The sequence below is a fragment of the Pelecanus crispus genome, chromosome 4 (genome assembly GCF_030463565.1).
Source record: "Pelecanus crispus isolate bPelCri1 chromosome 4, bPelCri1.pri, whole genome shotgun sequence".
NCBI classification, from domain to species: Eukaryota; Metazoa; Chordata; class Aves; order Pelecaniformes; family Pelecanidae; genus Pelecanus; species Pelecanus crispus.
The window spans coordinates 82,557,951-82,570,181 of NC_134646.1; positions in this window are offsets into that span (position 1 = coordinate 82,557,951).

The following is a 12,231-nucleotide window of genomic DNA, read 5'->3' on the forward strand; positions in this document are numbered from 1 at the left end:
TGTAATTCAGGTAATGTATGGAGATGGGTACACTCTACTTGCTGCTTAGCATGCATTTGCATTTTGCTTGCTATGTGGGTGATTCTAACCACTGTTTGAATCCTGGCTTCTTAACAGTGGTGTTATTTGGGGTTAGAGGAGGAAGGGTTGTGGTTGGAAGCTCTCCACTCAAGTAGAAGCAAGCATTTCTCTTGCAAATGAATAGGCTAAGTGAACTGGTTACGTCCCTTTCATCTAACTCACCTAACTCTGCTGCTCACCACTTCCTGTGAGAGATGTAATTACTTTGGTTATTGCTTCAGGCCACTACTGTTCTTTCAGTACTACTCTGCAGCTGTTGGAATCCTACTGCACTTGCCCTATTAAAATTTTTTCTTTTTTTTTTTGTAAATACCAACAGTAACTAGATTATTATGTTAACACCGATTTCATCTGATGGGCAACTCAATCTGAAACACAGAAGACTTGCAGCCACATTTCAGCAGAGACATGGATATATGTGTAATGCCTTAGCTTTGACTTATACTTACAACTTGTAAAAATGCAGGTGACAGGGACACGAAAGACTATTAATTTTTCCTATAACTCTAAAGTTTGGAAAGTTTTATACAGGATTTCTATAAATTATCTACTAACTGATAATGCCACATGCAGAAAGGTCCAATATTTATCTTTATAATGTATCCTGAAACTTAATATAACTTGCAAGGATATGTGAAGCCAACAAGGCAACCTGAGTTAAGGGAAAGAAATTTTAAGTTGCATATAACAAACCCACTCTTAATTGTGAAAATTACTAGCTTGTTTTAAAGTTTAGTATCTCTTATAATCAAGATGATCAATGATTCAAAATATTTCCTGTAATTTTGCATACACTGTCCTTTGCAACTCAGCAAAGAGAGCAGTTTTACTGACAGGATTCCTGCATATAGACACAGCTATCCATTTGCATGGACAAAACAGTTCTGCATGCAAATATTATTCTGTATATGCTCATGTGTATATCCCTGATGGGTTGAGGTCAGGCAGAATTATTCATGAAAGCTGTTTTAGGTGGCTTAAAGCTTATCTCTTTCCATTGACTATTCAAGGAACTTGGGTCTTCTGAAAGACACTTAAATTAACTTTCAAAAGTAGCTTAAAGTAGATAAAACAAACATCCTGGCTGTCAAATGTAGTTACGAATATGTAGTTTTCCAGTGACGTGGAGTTTTTTTGTAGATTTGAATCTGTGATCTGAAAGTTAAAATTTCTACACAACTCCAAATTTCAGGATAATCAGTATCAGTTTTATGGTTTGAATGAACTTTTTCTATGTTAATTTTGATTACATGCTGATGAAAATGACATGAGCACTTAGGAAAACCTTGTGCAATATAGTCCACAAAAACACAATTAACATGAAACAATCGATGACCCAGGTAAATGTTTAATTTGCTTTTCATAACTGAAAGAGTGCAAAGCAGCCAGTGTTTCTTAAAAAAACCCTCAACACAGAGACATGAAAATAGACAGGCCCAGTTGCTATAAATCAAACATAACCTCAGGAAGGCAGACAGCAACATTGCCTAGAGGCAGGACACTTCTGTTCTGTTCCTATCTTTTACCTAGCCTGAGGCAAGTCACTTCATTTGCTTTGCTTCATTTCCCATTCGCAAAACACTGTAAACATGGGCTGTCTATTTTGTTAGGAGTTAAGTCCTAAGCATGCACCACAGGTGTATAAGTTAGGAGGGGGACTTGTGTGTAGTGGGATGAGCCCTTTGCCCTGGACTAAGACTTTAAAGAGCACAACTGCTCTCAAAGTATAGACATGAACATAGGGATCTTCACTGAGAGTGCTTCGAGGTCAATACATGAGATGCTCTATATGAAAGCTACATACAGTTACCATTAACCTCTACATTCTGGTCGAAGCCTTCTATTTCCAATGCGACAGTCATGGCTTAGTTCTCCTGGCAAAACACCTGGCGCATTTTAAACAGTTTTTAACACTCAGCAAAGCTATCACCTCCTTATCTGATTCGCAAATAACTGACCCGGTAAGCTTTTCATTTGGTCCCTTTTGGTGCAAAAGAAAATACATTCTTTAAAATTTGGTTGAGTGTCCTCCAGGAGCAAATTAATACAGGGTATTTCCAAACAATACAATTCTGAAGTAGGAATGGCTTCCTAAAGTGGAGCTGATGTTTCATACATGATGTATATTGCTTTAAACTCAGTTATAGTCTCATTCTCACTTTTTATTTAAAAAAAAAAAAAAGAGAAAGCAAAGGTTTATTTATTGAAAGTACATTGGTGATATGAAGTAATCAGTAGACACCACAGTCATGTTTATAAAAGTAGCTGTCTAATCATCTTTGCTTCCCAGTGTATTTACAGTAAAGAAATATATTTCATCTAAAAAGAGCAATGAACTCGTGCAATCACTGTATACAGTAAGACATTGATTCTGTTCAGTACTACATTGCTATTAGGCTCTAGCTGAATGCAATAACTAACCCAAGGCAGAGAAAGAAAATGTTTTTATTTCAGAGGAATCTGAATAATTTCCAAATGATTAGAGCAAAGATGCTCACTGTAAGGAACTGACACTATTAGTCATACATCTTATTTGATTGCTTTTCTTAATAAGTCTCTTTGTAGTGCTTGGATTTCCTTTTTCTAGTGAAAGTAGAGATAATTTAGGCTCAGACATGACTCGCTGTGGTTGCTGTTCACAAACATACCAATATTAATCCACCAAAGTCTTATTTATTGTAGCTGACAAATCAGGCAGAAGAAATCTGTAATGAAAAACAGTGTGAAATTTTATGACTGTAAAATCCTCTCATAAAAATTTAAAAGCCAAAAAATATAAAGGTCAATGGGTGTCACTAATTTTATCTTCTTCTGCTGCATTGTATTAGTTAGTATTAGTAGGAAGGTCTAGCAGCTACTGACCAGAAATGAGCAGAATGAGTAGGCAATATAAATCTTTACCTACCTATATCTGTGAGCTATAATCTCTCCCTCCCTCTTATATAGATATACACACATATATACATAGGCATATACAAATGTCACAAACTTTTCTCACTTAGAAATCTCCAAATCTGTCTCTTCAGCAAATTCAGTGCCAAAGAAAGCATCTTTTTCATTCCTTCCAAAATCACATTCAGGGTTTCTTGGATGTTTGAGACCAACAGTTACAGCCTTTGTCCAAAACCTGGCTCCTGCATCTGTCACAAAAAAGACCTGTTGGGCAATATTCACCCACAACTCAGCCATCAGATCTACTGTACGTTCCAATGGTGAGAGAACAAGGAACGTTTCAAACCACTTATGGTCCAGGAGGACTGCATCCTGCCTGCTTAGATATAAAAGTTCGTGCAGTGAATAAGTTGGTATATTCCCTACAGCAGCCACCAGCTCAGTTACCCTGGCTGCTTCTCCTCATGGAGTTTGCAGAAAGCCAAGGTCTGACAGTCCTGGGTAGGAGTGAAGATGAATTGCTTTTTTGCCTCTCTTGACTTCAGACTTTGTGGTTATTGAAGTATTTGTGTTGGGCATGTATAGGAGGTGTTGTAAAAGCTAACCCCACAGGTTTAGCCTCAGCCTGCCATGTTGCTTAGGCACCTTAAGCAGTAGTGTCCAATATCTGCAGATTTTTTATGAAGAAAAAAGGATTTGATTGCTTCTCTGTTGAGCTGGAAATAAAGTGTTTGGCTTTTCTTTTTGTTTCAGTAATGTCTCTGATTACTGCTGGAAAGGTTTTTACAAAGACAAGCTGTCCATTCAAAAAAATGAAATGCAACAATCTATCTTCTGTTTCTTTTAATAATTATTGTAAGGAAAATTATTTTTATTTTGCATATAAATGTGAAGTTCTTCCTAGTCTTGAGGTCCACCAGTCTTACAGACTTTCTAACTTCACTCAAATTCCATTCTTATAATTGAAATAGTTCTTAATTGCTGGGACAGGTTCAGGCACATTTTTTGAAAAGAAGTGGGAGGAAAAGAAAGAGTGGTTAAGATAAAATTTGCTAGGTTTTGTGGGGTATTATGCTATAAGATGGCATGTAGGTTTACAAATTCTACACATTTCTTAGGCCAATAAGCATACAATAGAGAGGATTGCTGAAATCTGAAACAACAAAACAGTTAAGTCATAATATGACTTCAAGGTACAGCAAGTTGCACAATCTCATAATTTCTTGGTGGTCCAGCAAAGAAAGACCAATGCAACATGCCTCCGCTACCTTCTCGATTGCCAGATTACCACAACCCACTCAGAGGTCACAGCTTTCACTCCTTACGATTAAACTACCTGACGTGTCTGAGTTAGAGTCTTTACAAATCATTTGTTTCTAAGCTTATGCGTTTTATTGGTTCTTCACCACTCGCTGCTGATCATTATGCAATTGATTATCTAAACACATAATCAGTTAGGTTTCAACAATTTGCAATGGCCAATCAAGCCTGTCTGTGAAAAGTTAACAATTGTGTTTAAATCTTACTAGGGTTTGGATTGTAATATCTTTTATGCAGCAAAAGACTGTTCAGATTTTATTTTGGGATGTAAAATATATAGCACAGCCAATATACACCTCCTCACTTACGATAGCTTTTAATTATGCCATGTACACTTATATTAAACAATGAAAAATGTGGGTCACAGCTTCTTGCTACACTATGAGTGTCACAATTTTGACTCACAGTAAGATCAGACAGAGTAGAATTTGAAGAATATGTCTGGATGAATGTTCAAAAACTAGCCAAAGCATTCAAAGAATACTGTTATCCACTTCTGGAAGATTGCTGGGAAATTTAATGATTCACATTATTATGTTTTTGCCAAGTTTGGATAAAATTTGAACATGTAAGCTTTCAGCTGAATACAATTTTTTTTAGAGTTAATTGAGAACTATAGCCTGTTGTGAAACCTAGTGGATCCAAAGCAATATAGATTAAAGAAAATCACTTTGTTATAATTATCAAATCTACCTCTAGGTTTGGTTTTTAAACTCTTGAGAACAAAATCCATTTTTTGTCTTTCTGTTTGGATATAACACAGCCCAGGTTCCTAACTAGACTTTAAGATACAACTGCAACAGAAATAGAGGGTTATTACTAAAGCCAAGATGAATAAATACAGTACAGTAGAAAGACCAGAAACAAAATAGTACATCCACCCTGAACCAAGCTGTGCAGGGGTTCTGTTTTTTCACCCAGTTTTTATTGTATCACACCTCTTGACATCATATTGTTAATCCAGTAGCTTTTGTCATGCACTGGTAGCAAGGCTAAGCCAAATGATGGAGAACCTTCTAACTAGTTTTCAAAGGGGGAATGTTACACACTCCCATGCTACATATGACTTCCCTTAAATTCCTGCTCAAGGATAGGCAGTGCGGGGTTGTGAATTTTTTTCCTTCAAACCCACCTCCTTTTCATTTCAGATTGCCATCATAATGTGATTGTCACTGATATTTTCAGTATCAAATCTTCCACCAGCATTTACCTCACAACTTCCATTAGAATGGTTTGCAAGGTACTGCTGGATTGACTGGGAAAAACAGACGTGTTTGAAAAGTAACATTTTTTGTGGAAAATTTCAATTTTCTAAATTTCACTGGAAAAGTAAACACAAGTAACACAATTATGGTGGTTTCCTTCTTTCAGTACTTGGAATAAAATAGGAAAAATATTTAATCTCAGAAAAATACAATTTCTGAGCACTTTATTTCCCTTCACTTTTTTGGGGATATCCAGTGGAGCTGTAATTAAACTTTCCAGTCAAACTTGGAGCAGTGAAAGTTCAGAAATTCAGGGTGTGAACTTGGCATCACTGTGCTTAGCCATATTTTCTCACTTCGAGCCAGCGTGGCCATACATACTCCATACTGTATGGAGTCCCAACTAGAGTTTATTGGCTCCGCTCTGTTTGTCAACTTGGTGATTATTTTACATGAAAATTCCTAGCCGCTGTACTCAGGAAGGAGAAATCCTCCTAAAAACCATTTGTCTGTACAGTAAGCAGAGCCTAAATCATATTCTCCCTTAAAAAAGCATGATCTGACTCATTGCAACCTTCAAATAGGATTTCTGGAGGCTGCTGTCATGGTTGCGTGGAAGATAAATAGTTTCTTTGATGTATAGGAGATGACTGGTTTCACTAGATTTATTAAAGAACAGGATGTAAAAAGCTGACTAAAACCAAAAACTTAAGTTTCTGGTGTGGAACAAAATGTGCCATTTGGTCTGCCTTAAAACTCTGGAGATGCACAGGTATCGGAGCATTTGAATGGTTTATCCACAAGGAAGCAAACAGGAATCAGTTCTGTTGAGGTTGCTTGAACTGCCTGAATATAGTGTATCAATTGCAAAATATTGTCCGCATTCCTTAGAGATGGATACTGCAGGGGAAAAAAAACCCACACAAGTGCTTGTTATGGGGTTCCTTGGTGACAACAACTAAACAATGTATCTTAATACTTTCACTTGTAAGACTTTAAAAGAGGCTTGTAATTTTCTAAAGCTTAAACTATTCAGGATAATGTATCCTCTGTCAGATGTCTGCTTCAAAGTGCATGTGATTTTGAAAGTTTCAAATAATACAATTTAACCTTCTCCAGTAACAAGATTGAGAGCAGAAGTTTTATTTTTAAAAAAAAGTGTTTACAGTCCAAGCACATAGAAATACTAGTGCTTCCAATATTTGAAATAGGATCAGGAATTTGAAAAGTGTCCAGTTGCCAAGAACAGTGGTAAAGATCTTTATAATTTTGTAAATACATATATATATATAAACACACATATTTGACAATGAAAGATTGTAGATGTTCAGAGTAAGCTTTTGGGAGTTTGGTAATATATACAAACCATTCTTTCTACTCTGGATAACATATCATGTAGATACTGAGAAGCCACTGTTCATTGTATCTACCACCTTACTACAAAACTGGGAGGTTCTGTCAGTCCAAGGATTACTTCTGTTTGCAACTACTCTTCATCACAAGAATCACTGAAATTCAGAATTAGTAGTCTATTTGCAATATAAATACTCAAGAAGCATGGAGGGGAAAAAAAACCACAACAAAAACATTGACTGGTTACTAAGTGAGGAACGGAAAGGTGAACAGGGTTGTACAGAGGTATACGGAAAATAAGAGTGAAGCAAAACCAGAAACTAGTGAGAATGCTAACCAAGTGTTACAATGACAATGAGGTATTGAAAAAGGTGGGAATAAGGGAGATTCATTGTCACAATCAGGAAAAAGTATAAACACAGACAGTGATAGGAACTGATGCACTAGGAGAAACTCCAGATTTCTTTTTCTTAGCCTTCATTTTTTTGTCAGCCAACATCAGTAAATCCCACCATCAAGCTATATTTTTCTTCTTTTTCTAATCATTGGCTCTGTGATGGAAAATGACCTTCTACAGCTGTCACTGTGGAAGTTGAAGTGACAGATGTTTGTTCTCTGGATCTGAGGTCTCCAGTCTGTCCAATGACCTAAATTGGAACCATTCTGATGCCATGTGATGCAACAACACACACACACACACCCCCCCTCAGATATTCCATCATGAAAGACTAATCCACAAGGTATTTTCCAAGGCTGCAAATCCAGGCACTTGAAGCGATACTGAATGCCAAAACTGACAGCTGCCTTTGCATCTAACCCACTGGACTGCTCGCATTATGATACTCTCCTAACAAAATCCCATGACATTTTTCACACAAGACATTCGCTTCTATTAGCTCATAAACTGGAAGGAAATCATTACATAGATTGTTATTACATATTTTTTAACTCATCATTTAGTGTGTGATACTTTAAGACTTACTTCCAGAAGAGCAACAAAACCACTATATGAGCTTCCCAACAATCATCTTTAAGACATTTATTCTCATTAAGACTGATTCACTTTATTTGTACCCTCCCTTTCCTTTCTTTTTGATTTACTGTCTTTTCTTCAAGTCTCTCACAGATCCTTCAGTATGGATAAGGAGAAATAATTGCAAGTGGTGGAGTTACTGTGGCCTAATCAGTTACTCAAGTCACCTAAATGATGTTAACTGAGCCAACACCCTTTCCTAAAAACCCGACTGTATTATCATAGTGGCTCATGAAGATAGTATAAGCTAATACACTGCTTGTGGCTGAGATGAACTTGGTTTACACAGTTTTGTTGCTCAGCTGGACATGACTCCTAACTCATTTAGAAAGCAGAACTCAGTTTCTTCAGAGCATCTGTCCATCTCTCCTCACATTTCAATCTATGATGAAAAACAGGTTAAGGAACACAAGATCTCTCTGCAATTGTTGCCCTCTTCCCTAAATTCTGCAAAATTTTATAGCTGTTGTTCAAACAAAATATCTACCAAATTGTATGTTCTGAGCTGTATTTTTTTTTAATCTGTTAATTACAATGACAAGATTACTTTTTTTTTTTTCAAATTAAAATAGCACAGACTTTCTGTAAAAGCAAAAAGTATCACTTGGTCAGCTGTTGGTTCACACGTTTCATCACAAATGTATTCTTTTTTCTTTTAAAAGGTTCAGGCATTTCCTCTCTCATCTAGACTTTCTATGGCTCTCACTTTTGCCATGTGATATCTCCATCTCCAATGCTACTTCTGCTGCTGTTGTTGCTCTAAAAACTCAGGTTGTCTCTGCTGCTGAGAAGTGAACCCAGAGCAAACGCAGACCCCACGTCCCTGACCAGGGAGATCAAACAGGCAGCCCTGAGCAGACCCACACGAGCCTGACCCCCTCTGCCTTCAAGTCACCTCCCAGAATGTATCTCCACAGTAATGTTTTCCTTCTCATTTTTTGCTTGGTAGTGTCTTCAAAATCATTGGAAATTGGCTGAAAAGGTAGATGTGCCATGGGAATGGAATCGTGGTTTTTATGTTATTCCAGCACCTTAATCAAGAAATTATTTTTCTCCCTAACACATTGTGATTTTACTCTTAAAAACGAACTCATTTTTGCTGTTAGAGTAGATCTTTGCCTGATCTCTCTCTAAGACAGCCTATCTTCAATAAGCACAGAGCCTCACCAGCTGTAAGAATCGAGTACCATGCTGTAGCGCGTGATATTATTCGACAAAGCTTTGTTTACCCTGAGTAAGAAAGTCTTTAAAGAATACAAGATTCTTTTACAAGCACAAATAGTTAAGCTTGTTTACATTGGCCTCACAGAAATAGTGCATGTGTTTGTTCAAAGTACAAGCTGCGGTCTCTTCTAGTCATTTTTCGGATACTATGTGCACCTATCAAAATTTCAGTGGTTTGTTCAGCTCCCAGGAGCAGTGAGAGGTTTTTTCAAAGCAAATAATACTCTACAGATAAACAGATAAGGCAGGACCCAAGCATTTTTTGTTTTTCTTTGTGATACCATTGAATTTAAAGCAGTTCAAGGCTTTTACTTGTATGAAAAGCTTTTGAACTGTAGTGTAAATTCATTCTTATTTTGTAGATCTTGAGCAGTTTTGTGTAGGGACTTAAAAAATGAGATTTGTATCACCTGCTTTAGCCATCTAAATGTGTTGGTGTCTTAGCACAAGATAATGTTAGGCCTTGAAATGTCCAATTTAGGAACCTGAAGATGACAGTTTCATTCCAAATATCTTAAGATCTCTCTTTCTTGACACTAGAAGAAGCCTAGATGACTAAATTATAGCAGATCCTAAATTTTATCCACCTAAAGTCAAAGGAATTCCAAAGGTCACCCAAGGCAGACCAGTCATTTAAACTCATGTATTTTTTAGAGGAGATCAATGGTTTTTACTTTGTCATCCATGAAACACTAGAGCTTTTTCAGGGTCTATGACAGGTTAAGAAGAAAATCAAGCTTTATGTCTGTAAACTCATACAAGGAACTACAACTTCCTTGGGAAATGTTTGAGAGTTCAAAACCTGAAAAAGTGCAATGCCATCTATAGTACCAAGACACCAAGCCTTAGTTTCATTAATCTGACAAGCAAGACAGCCATTTAGTAGTTGTTTTCCAGTTCCTGTGTTTTTAAAATATCACAGAAAGTCTTGACAGGAATCCAAAATATTTGACAGCAGGAAGCATAAATACATGTTCTCGTTGGTGTTCTTTAAAGTCTTTTTCACATTTTAAAATTGAAAACTCCCTAATAATATGCCCCATCTAAAATAGCTAGTGGCCTTTCAGAGTCCTTTGCTCTTAATTAATTTTCTGAATGGTATCGTCATTGATTTGCTCATTGTGACACAAGTATAAAATTATTTCATTTGACTGGTGGCTGAGAAGAGAACATGGAGGCATTTCACAAGTCAAAGCTTTTCTATTTGATTCAGAAGATACTGACTATAGCTCTTACCTTGAAACAACAAAATACTTAAAATTCAACACTCATGTGCTTCAGAATGGGTTTGGGAATTCATTTTGTTATTGTCTTCGATTCTTGTTGTTACAGCAATCTCGGAATTGAGAAACGCATTAGCTTAACCCTAGGGAAATGCATATATATGCTAAAAGCTGAAAGAAAGCAGAAGGCTAGAGAGATAATAAATTCACTAAAGGGCATATTTTTTCAACTATATCTCAAAGTTATTTGGTACCACCAGTCCAGCTCACAGATTGAACTGGCCAACAGAGCAGTTTATGTGCAAACCTGTCAGTCATCCACTTTCTGGTACATGCTTCATAACAGAACAAAAGGGGACTTGAAAAAAACGGTTTAATACTATTTTATCTATGTTAGTTCTCATATAGTTGGGAACATGGGAAAAATAAGGCACTGATATTCAATGTTATTTTTTAAAGACTTGTGTTTGTGACACCAAGAACTTGAGCATTAATTTTTAACACTGTACAGGAGTGGGAATCATACCACTACTTTCATTCAAAGGGCCTAATACTACATATTAGATTCAGGGCTGAAAAATGGTCATGGCCCTTCTTTTTAACTGATGGATGTCACTGAAGCCACAGTTAAATGAGAAAAAAAACAACAAAACTACTTTCAATTTTCTGCGTAAGGTGCCAAATTTTTAATTTCTTTGGTATTTTGTGTCCTTTCAGATTTTCAGTATGTATATGACTTATTTGTCCATAATGGCACCCCCAGTCAAATTTTTCTCTGTAATAGTCAACTTTCACTATATATAATGCACAAGATGTTCAGATTATACTGGTATGAATTTTTTATACTTTTTGGTCTGGAAATGCAGAATGCAGTAGTACCATAGTAAACAAAACTTTGACAACAATTAAAGTCTTGTCATGACCTGTTATGAAATGGTCCATATTTAAGGAGTGTTTCTTCTGAACCAGAAGATAAATCTTTGATTTCAGGTCAGCTCAAGACTTCCTGAAACTCTGGTGAAACAACACCTGTAATGAAGTATTAAACCATTCTTTACATTCCTACTCACACGTTCATTCTAAATATCTACACACACTGAAAAAAATGGGATTATGTCCTAAAAAAGGTGTTTCCTCCATTTGACTAAAAAGCATTGGGTTCTGGCATTAAGCTTACATAATTTGATGAGGTCATACTTGAGGCAAATTAACTAACTAAGCTTCATAATACATGTTCTACCCAACATCAGTTTACACATTAGGGGTTTCTTTAATTGTCTTTAATTTAATAAACTATCACCTCAAATCAATAAATATTTATAAAGATGGTGTCAATTTGCAGGAAACATGAAATAGTGTTGGCTTGACATGCATTCAAATAGCCTTTTTTATTAATAAAACTGCAAATTTTTATTTAATACCTATGTAAGATCTGTTAATGGAACAAATACCTTTCTGCATTGTGGTTCATTCAGATCTATGTGGCTCTCTTCTGGCGTGTTTTACAGATAATCTCCCTTTCTCACTCTGTGATTTTCCTTCCAATCTCTGTTACTAAGCACTGTTTATTTCAAAGCTCTTTTGAATAAACATTCGACTGTAAAGTCATTTGCTTTGGTGAGGACATGTTTTCCTTTAATTTCATCATCAGTTTCTACTTGTGATAAAAATCAGCCCAGCATTTTCAGGAATAAATTTTGGCAGATATCTGGTGAAATCCTGGCCTAAGAGAAGTCAAAGCAAAATTCACTTTAATTTAAACCAGAAGAGAATTTCACATTTCGAGTTTCAGACTAAGAACACCCATTGCCATAGCCATAACCTAGTCATACCTCAAATAGACAATATAATTGTAGCAAGTGATTCCACACTAGTTGTGTATGGAATTAAAGCATATATT